At 36.3% G+C, this 11,402-nt stretch overlaps 1 pseudogene; it reads left to right on the forward strand.

Annotated features, from left to right (window-relative positions):
* Positions 1-8,017: 8,017 nt before the first annotated feature.
* Positions 8,018-10,800, forward strand: LOC101712501 (little elongation complex subunit 2-like; annotated as a pseudogene).
* The last annotated feature ends 602 nt before the right edge of the window (positions 10,801-11,402 follow it).

Consider the following 11,402-nt stretch of genomic DNA (forward strand, 5'->3'; position numbering starts at 1 on the left):
ATATGCTTAGTTGTTAATAAACCATTGTTTTCCTTCTTTTCTATCCAAGAATCATCCCTAAGCAGAAAACTATTCTCTTTCAAAAAATGAAGAAATTGTGTTTTAGAATACATAAATAATTAAATCAAAGATTGAATATTGACAAAGAGCAAGAAAGATTTTCATGTATGAATGACGTTGATCCATTGAATTATTTACACAATCAAATGCAAATATATACAACATTCAGTATTTTATTTGATAGATTTACATATGTGTTTTGCATTTGAAATTTTTTTCACTATTATGGAGAAGGAAAGTAAAGGATTAGGAAAAAAATACACACTCATATGTCTTGGAAATTTGTCATCATGTAAATGACACACAGGTACAAAGAAGTGGATATGTCCACTTGTCTATTGGTCCTATACCTCTTGCTTTTACTATTCTACAAGTGATTAGGATGAATAAACAGAGAGTAGTCAGTTTTTTTAAAAGTACTACTCTTCAACTTGACATTATACAATCAGAACAGATTTATTTAAAATGTGAGGTATCTTAAAAAAATCAGATTAAAATAAAATAAATTCTTAAAAAGCAATTTTGTCTTAGATGTAAACATTTAATCCCATTCCTCAGAATGACATTTCTTTCTTTGAACAAGATAGAACCCTAATCTGTTTCATGTAGTCAATTATTTTGTTTACTTAATTATGTAAATGTTCAGGGCTATTTTTATTATCATTTTATCAAAATTGTACGCCTCATTGTGAGACTTTAAATTTAAAATGAAGAGGTATTTTTATGCGTCAAATTTTTATAACAAGTACAATTTAACCTTCCAGACAGTATACCTGAGAAGATAGAGAAGTTTAACACTATCACTCATTGGAAGCAGTGGATTCAATTTTCAGTATAATTAAATGATTACCTTTTTTTTTCTTCTGGATGTTTCAAATTTAGATATGACTGCATTAAGTCAAGATTCCACCTTCCTGGTGGAATAAGAGATGTAGCTCCTTTGATGAAACTATTTTATTAGAGTTGTCATTTCAGTACTGACATGGATTTGTTAGCTTTCTCATTACAGGACACAATACCCAACACACACAAGTTAAAGGAGAAGAATTTTAATTTAGCTCACACTGTAAAGGGATTCACTTATGGTCAGCGGGCTCCAGGGCATAAACACAATGACAGAATATTATGGCGGAGCAGTGGAACAGCTGGTAAGCAGAGCAAAGCAGCAGTGCTGGGGTGGGAGGTGGGATGAGGGACCAGACAGCACCCAAAGTTGCAGGTCCACAATCCACTGAAAACACACCAAGAAATGCACTTTAACAATCCTCTAGGTGACTCTGAAGCCAATCACTTTGATACAATCAAGTTTAACTCTCCTCATGGAAAGTCCAAATTAGCTGCATTTTAGGAATTATATGGAAGGAGAGTTTGTTATGAAAAAATGATATCATTCTTTGCATAGATTAATTTTTGTTTATTTGTTTGTTTGCAGTACTGGGGATTGATCTCTGGACCTTGCACTTGACAGGCAGGCATGGCACCATTGAGCTATCCCTGGCCCTGCATATATTAATATTAAATTCACTCTTATATTATGAATATATATTTCAAATTCTATTTGTTGCATAAATGTTTTCACATGAGAGTTATATTACTTCTAATATATATGTGTTACTTTTTTATATATAGAAAGACAGTAGGAAACAAAAGATGAACATAAAGCAATTTTTTTTTTTTTTTTTTTTTGTATCGGGGATCGAACACGGGACCTTCCGCCTGCAAGGCAGGTGCCGGAACCACTGAGCTAAATCCCCGGGCCAACCAAAGCAATTTGTTATGTGCTTGGAAATAGTGAACAAAGAAAAAATGATCAATCTAATCAAAATAATGGAAAGAATGTTAGTATTTCAGTATGAGATTATCATTTCCTTTAATCTATTAGACTAGCATGGTAGAATGGCTGAGTAGAAATGGACAGAAAGGTCTCAGGTGAAAATAAATATATCATTAAAGAAATAATATTATTAAAAATTAGAGGGCCAGTGATTTAGCTCAGGGTTTCTGGCACCTGCTTTGCAAACACAAGGGCCTGAGTTCAATCCCTGGTAGCAAAAAATAAAAAATAAGAAACAAAAATCAGAGCAAAAGCTATCCTTGTTAAGAAAGAGGAAAGAAATTGGCTGAATTATATTTATGCCCTAGAAGTTAGTGGAAGGCTGAGCTTAAAAGCAATAAAGTATGATCTCTGATGGAAGATATATTTAAATACCAAAGCATGTAAGCTATTTTATGACTACTTTGAACACAAACAGTAAGATACAAGAGGAAAATTCTTTAAAGATTGAATCTATAATTAAAAGATAAGTGTAGAGAAAAGATTGGGAAAATTAACATTATGGCCTTGTAGAGTGGAAAAGATTTATTCAGGAGTTCTAACCAATGGTGTGGCTAAACAAATGTATTAAAGTTAATAGTATTAGAGAATAGATCCTCCTGACAATGAGAGAATGACCCTGAAGGCACTTCAGAGATCTTCAGGGCACCCATTCCACCACAGACACAAAATTCTAAGAGGGGAGATTCATTTCAAAGAGTATCCTTCAGGCACTCTACTAGGTTTCTGTCTAGAGTCTCATCCAGAATCTGCTTCTCAAACTTTGGATCAGTCATCATGAGTGCACTAGCTGTGCTCACAAAGATAAAAATGGTGAACCTTGATAACACACATGAGGGCTAATTCTGTAGGCATGCCAAATTCAAAACCTGTAGGTGGATATCTTTCACCTAAATTTCAAAAGATATCCCTGGAAGACTGGGGAACCTGACAGATTTGTCACATTAGTAAAATAACTGAAGAGATGGCCAATTGGACAATTTGAAGAATGGTGGGGTTGAAGGTGAAGACTTAGAATACAGTCCCAACCAGGACAATGTCTTATGTAGCCATGGCTGCAGGTTCAAATTTGAGATCTCAGAATGGACAGTACTCATCTTCAGGCTGTGAAAAGCTCCAGATACGAAACTCCACACACTAACCCATGAACTGCTTGGTGGACTGAGCTGAACACAACCCTAAGGGGTCTAAAGTCTTGAAGTATCAAATCCCACTGAAATGTACCCAGAAGATGGGATGTAGAATCAAAGGAGGTGATTTTGGATTGGGATTGGACTTGTTTGGGGTTTGTTAATCTTTTTTTTTTTCCTTTGGAATGGGAAAGTAATGTGAATGTGTATTCAGTGACTGTTACAGCATGTATTTTGTAAGTAAACAACTTGTATAATTTCACAGACTCATAGCTGAAAAGGCATTTTCTTTCTTTTTAATTCATTAAGTTTATTGGTACATTTTACTATACAATATGATGACATTCATCATGGGGAATTTGTACCTTTACATGATACATTGTGGTTCTTATTTTTTCCCATTCCCCAGCCCGCCCTTCAACCCCTCCACCCCTCTGTATTTACAAAGACTTTGTTTCCATTTTTTCATTTTCTTGTATTTATTTCTTTCCTTTCTTTCCTTTCCCCTACTTCTTCATGTCCTTAAGTGAAATAAATAGGGCACACGTATAAATACCAAATAGTTTCTCTGGTGTGAAAAACTGGAAGTCTAAATAAGGATCAAAATGTATAATAAATAATGTGAAATAGAAAGAAAAGGTACAAAGGGGAAGGAGAAAGGGAAGGTATTTTCATTAGTATAAAATATGCCTCGAGTCTCACTCATACATAGTTTAAGCGAGAATTGAAGTTTTGTATTTGTGCTGGAATGAGTTGGAGATACAAGAATGGAATGAGTATTTTGCATTGTAAGAAGGATGTGAATTCTAGAAACCATGGGCAGAATTCTCTGGTTTGAATATATTTCCATGTTATAAACTTAGTAGGTAGCAACAGTGTTGCAGTATTAAGCATAAGAAGATGTCCTTGGGGGATGAAGTCTCTTATGAATGATGTGAGATCAGTTTCATGGTAATGGATTCTTTATTGTGGAAATTAGTTTCTGATTAAATAGTAAATTCATCCACTTTTTGGTCTTACACACGGTATTATCCAGTTTTTGCTACAGGACAGGGTAGCTTGAAGGCCTGAGTAGCATCATGTTTTTGTACTTCTCAACAACTAGAATGATGAGCCAAATAAATTTCTTTTCATTGTAAACTACCAACCCTCTGGTGTTCCATTATTACAGGAGAAAGTAGAATGAAATAGGAATAAAAACAGAGTCCAGAGGTAAATCCATGTAGAGTCAACTAATTTTTGGAAAAGTCACCAAGAAGACATGATGAGAAAAGATTAACTTTTCAATCAGTTATCGCTTCTCGGACTTTTGGCTAAGATCAAGTGTAGTAACTTTTCAATCGATTGTTTTGGAAAAAGGAGATATAAACATGCAAGAAAATGGAGCCGTATCTTAACTACTATGCAAAATTAAATTCAAATGGAGTAAAGTCTTATGGATGTGAAGACATAAGACTACTCAAAGAAAGCTTATGGGAAAGGTCCTTAATACTAGCTTTGTCGATGATGATGATGATGATGATGATGATGATTATGATGATGATGATGATTATATGATAAGACCTAAAGATCAGGTAAGAAAGTAAGAGTAAACAGGGAATATCAAACTAAAAGGCTATTCCACAAAAAATGTGACAATTTAAGAAATGAAAAAGTAGATATGTAATGGATTGGGAGAAAAATATTTGCTTATCATGTATGTGACAGGGAATTGCTATCCAAATAAGTAAATAGTTAAAACTCAATAGCACACATACACACACATACTCACACACATGCACACACAACAAAAAATGGCCAAAGAACCTGAATAGATATTTTCCAAAAGGAGATATAAAAATGCCTAGGAAGTATATGAAAAATACCAACATCACTAATCATCAGATAAATGCAAACAAGAAATGAGGTATCACATCACTGAGATGTGTCTGTGCCTCCATCTGAGTTGAGGATTTCCCCATGGTCTGACTTATGAGCTACTTCTTCACATGTGGCTATAGTGTGGGAGTTAGAGTGTCAGGTCCCCAGGCAGGACCAGGGGTTTTAGTGGCCAAGTGATTGATAGGGAAGCATACACTGGTCCATGATAACTACTATTCTAGCAGTATAGAAATTCATCAAAATTATGAACAAAACAATATAAATAAGATAGAGTATATTAATTAAAAATTGAGGTACATTTGAAACAATAGATCAGGAAATGATTGCCACTGACAATTTTATTACCACTTTAAACAATGAACTGTATGCACTAATGATTTGATTTGCTCTATTTCCTACTTCAATTAGGAAATAACCTTAATTTTTTATTTTTTAAATTTAGAAATACATCTATGTCTGCATATAAATCTATTCATACATATCTATTCATGTATACTTTCCCAAAGTAATTATCTACCAGGTAGGGAAATATTTAAATTTCAATGTTTAGAGGGCCAATGTTCTACTAATGCCTCCCAAGGCTTCTAGAGGGAACACTAAATCTAGCATCCTCTTCTGTGTCTACAATCTGGCATTATGTTTCAGGAAAGTGATCAAACTGCATTTGAGGAGATGAATGTGGCCTGTATCTCAGGGAAAAACGCTTCTTTGTATTTGTGTGCCTACAAAATTTATCTTCAGCGATATGGGGCTAGTCATCCATTTGTTAACATGGAATGAATAATCATCAAAGGCTTGTTTATTATATTTAATACAAAGAAACACTAACTTTTACTGTGAAGATAACTACAAAGAGGGGAGGAGATCCTCAACAGTGACTAAAAACTCAGGAACGAGTAGTTAAGGAAGAAAAAATTTCAAAGCTAGTTCTGAACTCATTGAAACATGTGTTCTTGCAACTCTCTGGATGGCAGAACTCTGGAGAACTGTTTTATATTTTCTGGCTATAGAGTTAATAACCTCTGGGACACAGGTGAGTGAAGTCTGATAGATGACATGCAGCAGAAGCAGTAAGGGTGCTGCTAGGAATCTATACCCGGAGCACATCGCATTTGCTGGATTTTTTCACAGAAAAGAAAATCCTCAGGACACAGAAAAAAAGCCAACTCAGAGTCAAGATGGAACTAGTGAGCTAGCTGCACAATGTGACTGGACCCTACTTAGGTGCTGTACTAAAAGGGAGCTAAGGAGATCTCACTCTGCAGGAACTTAGCATGGTTATGTGTGAAGCTTGGGTCAAGCCAGGTATGGGCCATTCTGAACATGAAGGTCAGGAGGAGATCTTGCTAAATGGGTGGCATCTGTAGAATCCTTGTAGTGCAGACATGTACAACATGAGGAGAGAATGAGAGGGATGGAAACCTAGTCTCTCTGTCTCTTTCTCTCTCTCTTCTTCTGTTCCTTCCTTGTGAGAAATGCACTCCACTCATGTGTCCAGACACAAAGAATAGACCAGGGAGAGCAGCAAAAGTGAAGCTCTTTATTTCAGACCTTGCAAGGCTGGGTGTCTTATGGACAGGCACACTCAGGTTGATCGCAACAAGTGATCTCAGCTCCTAGCACACAGGTCCCTTTCTCCTATTCCCCACTGGCTCGGGACTTGGAGAGGAGGCACAGTCTTTCCCAGACATCGCCTAATTAAGCAGTTCCTGGTCTCTCAATTTGAGTTTGATTTTGTCTTAATATTTTCTATTCTTTACTTTGAGACTTTCTGAGAAGCAGATTTTCCTGTTTAAAGATTCTATTTATATGGCCAAAGTAGTTACAATGTTGCTACATAGCCCTAGCTAAAAGTGTAGGATTTTCTTCTCCCTCTCTCTATTCATACCTACATTTTACAAAGGCTTCTTTCTAGAAAGTTTATTTCTTCCCAAGATCCCATTTGCTTAGAGATCCTCTAAACGTGTAAAGTTTGTCTTTCAGTAATTTTCCACTCAGAGTTAATTATTTCATTTGAAGATGGACCACCTCAAGTTTCCTTTCCTTTTTTTTTTCGTATCCGGGATCAAACTCACGATCTTGTGGTTGCAAACCAGGCGTGGTACCACTGAGCTAAATCCCCAGCCCCAAGTTTCCTTTTCTTACAACCCCTCACCTCTCTTTCCCTTTCTATTAAAATCACTTTCTCCACTTACTACCCTTCCTCTCACTCTCTTTTTATATATCCACCCAGGTAATATACTTATCATATGATTATACTTCTCTGCTTACGACTATTTGACTTTGAAATGGAGCAATTGGTTTGACATACACATCCAATAGAAATCATGCAGCAAATTTTAAATTTGATCTTTTCCAATGCTAGTAATAACCATTATGATACTCTCATAAGGCTGGAAAGCAGCAGTGAATCCTAGTTTAAGTGAGCAACATAATAACATTTTCAACTGGCACTCTATAGTATGCCAGGTTTTTAAACTATAATGTGCAGTAGGTTATCTGTATTAAACCACTTTTTCATTTATGATGTTTCCAACTTTCAGTTAAATCAATAACTGCTTTTAGTGCATTTATGTGTATGATTCATGAAGTTGGACTTCTGAATATTTGTATGTGGATTGATGGAGTTATGGAGTGATGTATGAACTTGAGATTTTATTCAGAGGTTAGAAACCATGGTTTCTGCAGTTATTGAAATACAAATAGCAGTGAAATGATAAGACATCAGGTGCATTGTTTAATGCGAAATATTGTGGACTACTGTGTCCTTTAAAATACTTCTTGTTAAAATGCAGAGGAATAATTAAATTATTTTAAATGAAATAATATCTGGGCAAATAAGAATTATTAAAATCCGGAGGACTGAGTTGGAGCGTGTGTGATGTGGGGCTGGCGGCCTGGCCAGCGCAGCCACCAAGCATGAGTTGAATAGATGCTGGAGCAATCCTGAGTATCTTGAAGGCTTTGCTGCCAGGTAGCAGAACTGTGTGCTAGAGTGAAACAGAAATCTAGGAAAATGAGCTCCTGTATATCCATGAGTGAACCAAAGCTGAACTGGGATGTTTCCCCCCAAAATGGCCTAAAAACATTTTTCTCTTGAGAAAACTATAAAGAACATTAAATGGCTCCAAGTTTAAAAGAATTATGTGTTTTATCTAACAGAGAGAGCAGAGGAGTTGTGTGGACTTGTTGGTTAAACACGCAAAGATTCCTGAAAATTCCAAAGCTGTTGGAATAAATAAAAATGAATACTTACAGTACTTGGATATGAAAAAACATGTGAATGAAGAAGTTTCTGAATTCCTAAAGTTTTTGCAAAATTCTGCAAAGAAATGTGCACAGGATTATAATATGCTGTCTTATGATGCCCGTCTCCTCACAGAGGCCCCAGTTGACAGCAGGTAACTGAAACTGTGGAAAGTAAGCCACAGATGAAGGGGTCTACTGTACTGTGGATGATGTGCACAAGGCAAATTTTAAGAGCTTGCATTGAACAAAAAAAAGTATCCAGAATTTTATACACTTCATGAAATCACCAGCTTAATGAGGTTCTTCCTGTTCAGAATAGAGGTAGGATTAAAATTAGAAAAAAACCCTTCTTGCAGTGGGCAATGAAAAGTTTGTGAAAACAGTATTCCCCTCAATGCCTGCAGTATTGAAGCTCTCAAAAAGTAATGTGTCTCCCATCAAAACCCCAGAACAAATCGCTGAAACTATGCACTATGGTATTAATAAAGATCCAAATGCAGAGAGGCTTGTTTTAGGATATCATCCTCAAATAGCTCTGACTAGCCAGTCACTATTTACCTTATTAAATAATCATGGACCAGACTATAAGGAACAGTGGGAAATTCCAGTTTGTGTTCAAGTTATACCTGTTGCAGGTTCCAAACCAATTAAGGTAATTTATATTAATTCTCCACTTCCTCAGAAGAAAATGACAATGAGAGACAGAAATCAAATCTTCCATGAAATTCCATTAAAATTTATGATGTCCAAAAACACATCTGTTCCAGTTTCTGCAGTATTTATGAACAGAACTGAAGAGTACACATCTGAAATGGACACATCCAGTTATGTTAATGAGTACCAAATAATTGAGACTCTTGAAAATTTGGATTTGGGTTTTGATGATGATGTCACAGAACTTGAAACTTTTGGAGTAACCACGACAGAACCATCAAAGTCACCTAGTCCAGCAAGTACTTGTCCAGTACCCATCATGACACATACACTCCTAGCCCCAAAGGACTGCTACCCCTGTGGCACCACCTCTAGGAGATCCTTCTGCTGATACCAGAAGTTTATCTCAGATTCTGATGGAACAATTACAGAAGGAGAGAGAAGCTGGTCATCAGTATGGTGACCGAAGAGTGCAGAAATAAAGATGACCAGGGACTAGGACCACATGGCAAAAAAGTATCCAATTCCAACAAGTCTGTGATGCAAGATAATGACTTAAAGACATCTGATGACTTACAGTTGGAGAGTTCTAAGGAAATTCAAAACTCTGATGCAAATGATATGGCTACAGATGTGGTATGTGCTGATGATGAAAGACTGAATGTCCTAGAGAACAAAGACAATTCAAAGGAAAAGCCTGCCACATCAGAAACAGCTGGAACTGAAACAGTAATTTCATGCAGTAGTGATATGAATGAGGACTGTTTAATCACTCATACAGAGTGTAAAAATAATAGTGATGGAAAAACAGCTGTTTTGGAATCTAATTTAAGTTCTAGACCAGCAAGTCCAAATTCTTCCTCAGGAAAGGGTTCTGTGGGAAACCATTCTACTACTACTCACAATCCTGAAGAATTGTGTGTTTTTTTTAAAAGAAAAAACAAACTATCAAATGATTATATACAAAATTTGATCCAGTTGGACAAATTTTAAAAATGCAGACTGAACTCTTAAAGCCAATTTCCAGAAAAGAATCTGAACTGCCCTTAATGAATTTAGAAAATGCTAAACAGCCACCTGTTTCTGAGCAACCTCCTGCTGCTCCTCTACATGCCTCTAGTTGGCCAAAATCAGGGTGGTCTTCTGCGTTTCAGAAGCCAAAAGGACCATTGCCATATGAACTTCAGGACTATGTTGAAGATACATCAGAATATCTAGCTCCTAAAGAAGGAAATTTTGTTTATAAGTTATTCAGCCTGCAAGACCTGTTGTAACTTGTGCATTGCAGTGTCCAGAGGATAGAAACAAGATCATGTTCTAAAAAAGGGAAGAAAATCAGAAGACAATTTCTGGTGCATGTAGTACCCAAAGTGGAATATCAAGCTTATTATGGAGTGGAAGCTTTGACTGAAAGTTAACTTTGTCACTTATGGACTGAAAGTTTATTACATTCTAACTGCTCATTTTATGTTGGACATATTGATGCATTTACTTCAAAGCTTTTTCTCCTAGGATAATTTACCTCTGAAGAATTAAAAGAAAAGCTTTCAGCACTCAAGATTTCAAGTTTATCATCCTCCAACATATTCTGAAAAAAATAAGTAGCTTACAGGAGGAGTTCTACCTGTTGTCTCATGCAGCAGAAGATTCTTCACTCCTGATCTACAAGATCTCAGATGGAAAAGTTACAAGGACAGGATATAATCTGCACAAAAACACATTGTGACCTCCCTGGTGGGCCTTCCAGCCTCTCAGTCCCTTGGGTCTCCTTAGACCCCAGTCTCCTGCTGCCATATCACATCCATCATGGACCAATACCTTGTACTTTTCCACCGAAATCCGTCAGTCCTACACCATCCCAGAAGGTTGATGGAACAAGAATGCCTACCTGCAGCCACAGGAATCCACTTCCATGGAAACCAGAAGCAGTTGTTTGCCTGCTCAGCAAGTGAAAATGAAGTAGTGGCTTCAAATAAAAGAAAAATAACTTAAGGGCCATGACATGAAAAATGAAATTTCACAAAACCAGGTGGAACTATTGTTTAATTTTGAAAAGTTTGAGGGGAAGCATGCCCCAAAGAGCAGTTGGTGAGAGGAGCATTTTTCTTTTTGGTACCTTTAAGAGCCCAGAGTGCCTTGAATAAAATGTGTTGGCTGAGAGGAGGAGAGTTTGCACTCTCTCGGGGTGGTGCTCTCTTCACCCTTAAGCCTGAGGAGGAGCTAGGTATGGTTTCACTTTATCATGGCAGGGAAATAAAGAAGAGAAGTACTTTTACAGTAGACCTTCCCGAAAAATTGTAAGTAGGAAAATAATTTGTTTTTTTAAAGGAACATTTATCATTATGTATTATGTCAGTAACTTGAGCTGTATCATATTCTGCAGATCAAAAGGTGAAATATTGCCACTGCCAGAAATAATTATGAGTGTTGTGAACCTTGCCTCTGACTGAGTTTGAGTTTTTTATACTGCTTTAAAGTGATGATGTTTACACATTAATAAAGGTAATACCCTGAAAACCTGTTGAAATTATATTGTGGACAACAAATATGAAAACAAAATACTTCTTTCCTCTGAAAATTTACAAATTAATATT

The sequence above is a fragment of the Heterocephalus glaber genome, unplaced genomic scaffold (genome assembly GCF_053883595.1).
Source record: "Heterocephalus glaber isolate CG9 unplaced genomic scaffold, H.glaber_assembly_v1.0 deba00000122, whole genome shotgun sequence".
Lineage (NCBI taxonomy): Eukaryota > Metazoa > Chordata > Mammalia > Rodentia > Bathyergidae > Heterocephalus > Heterocephalus glaber.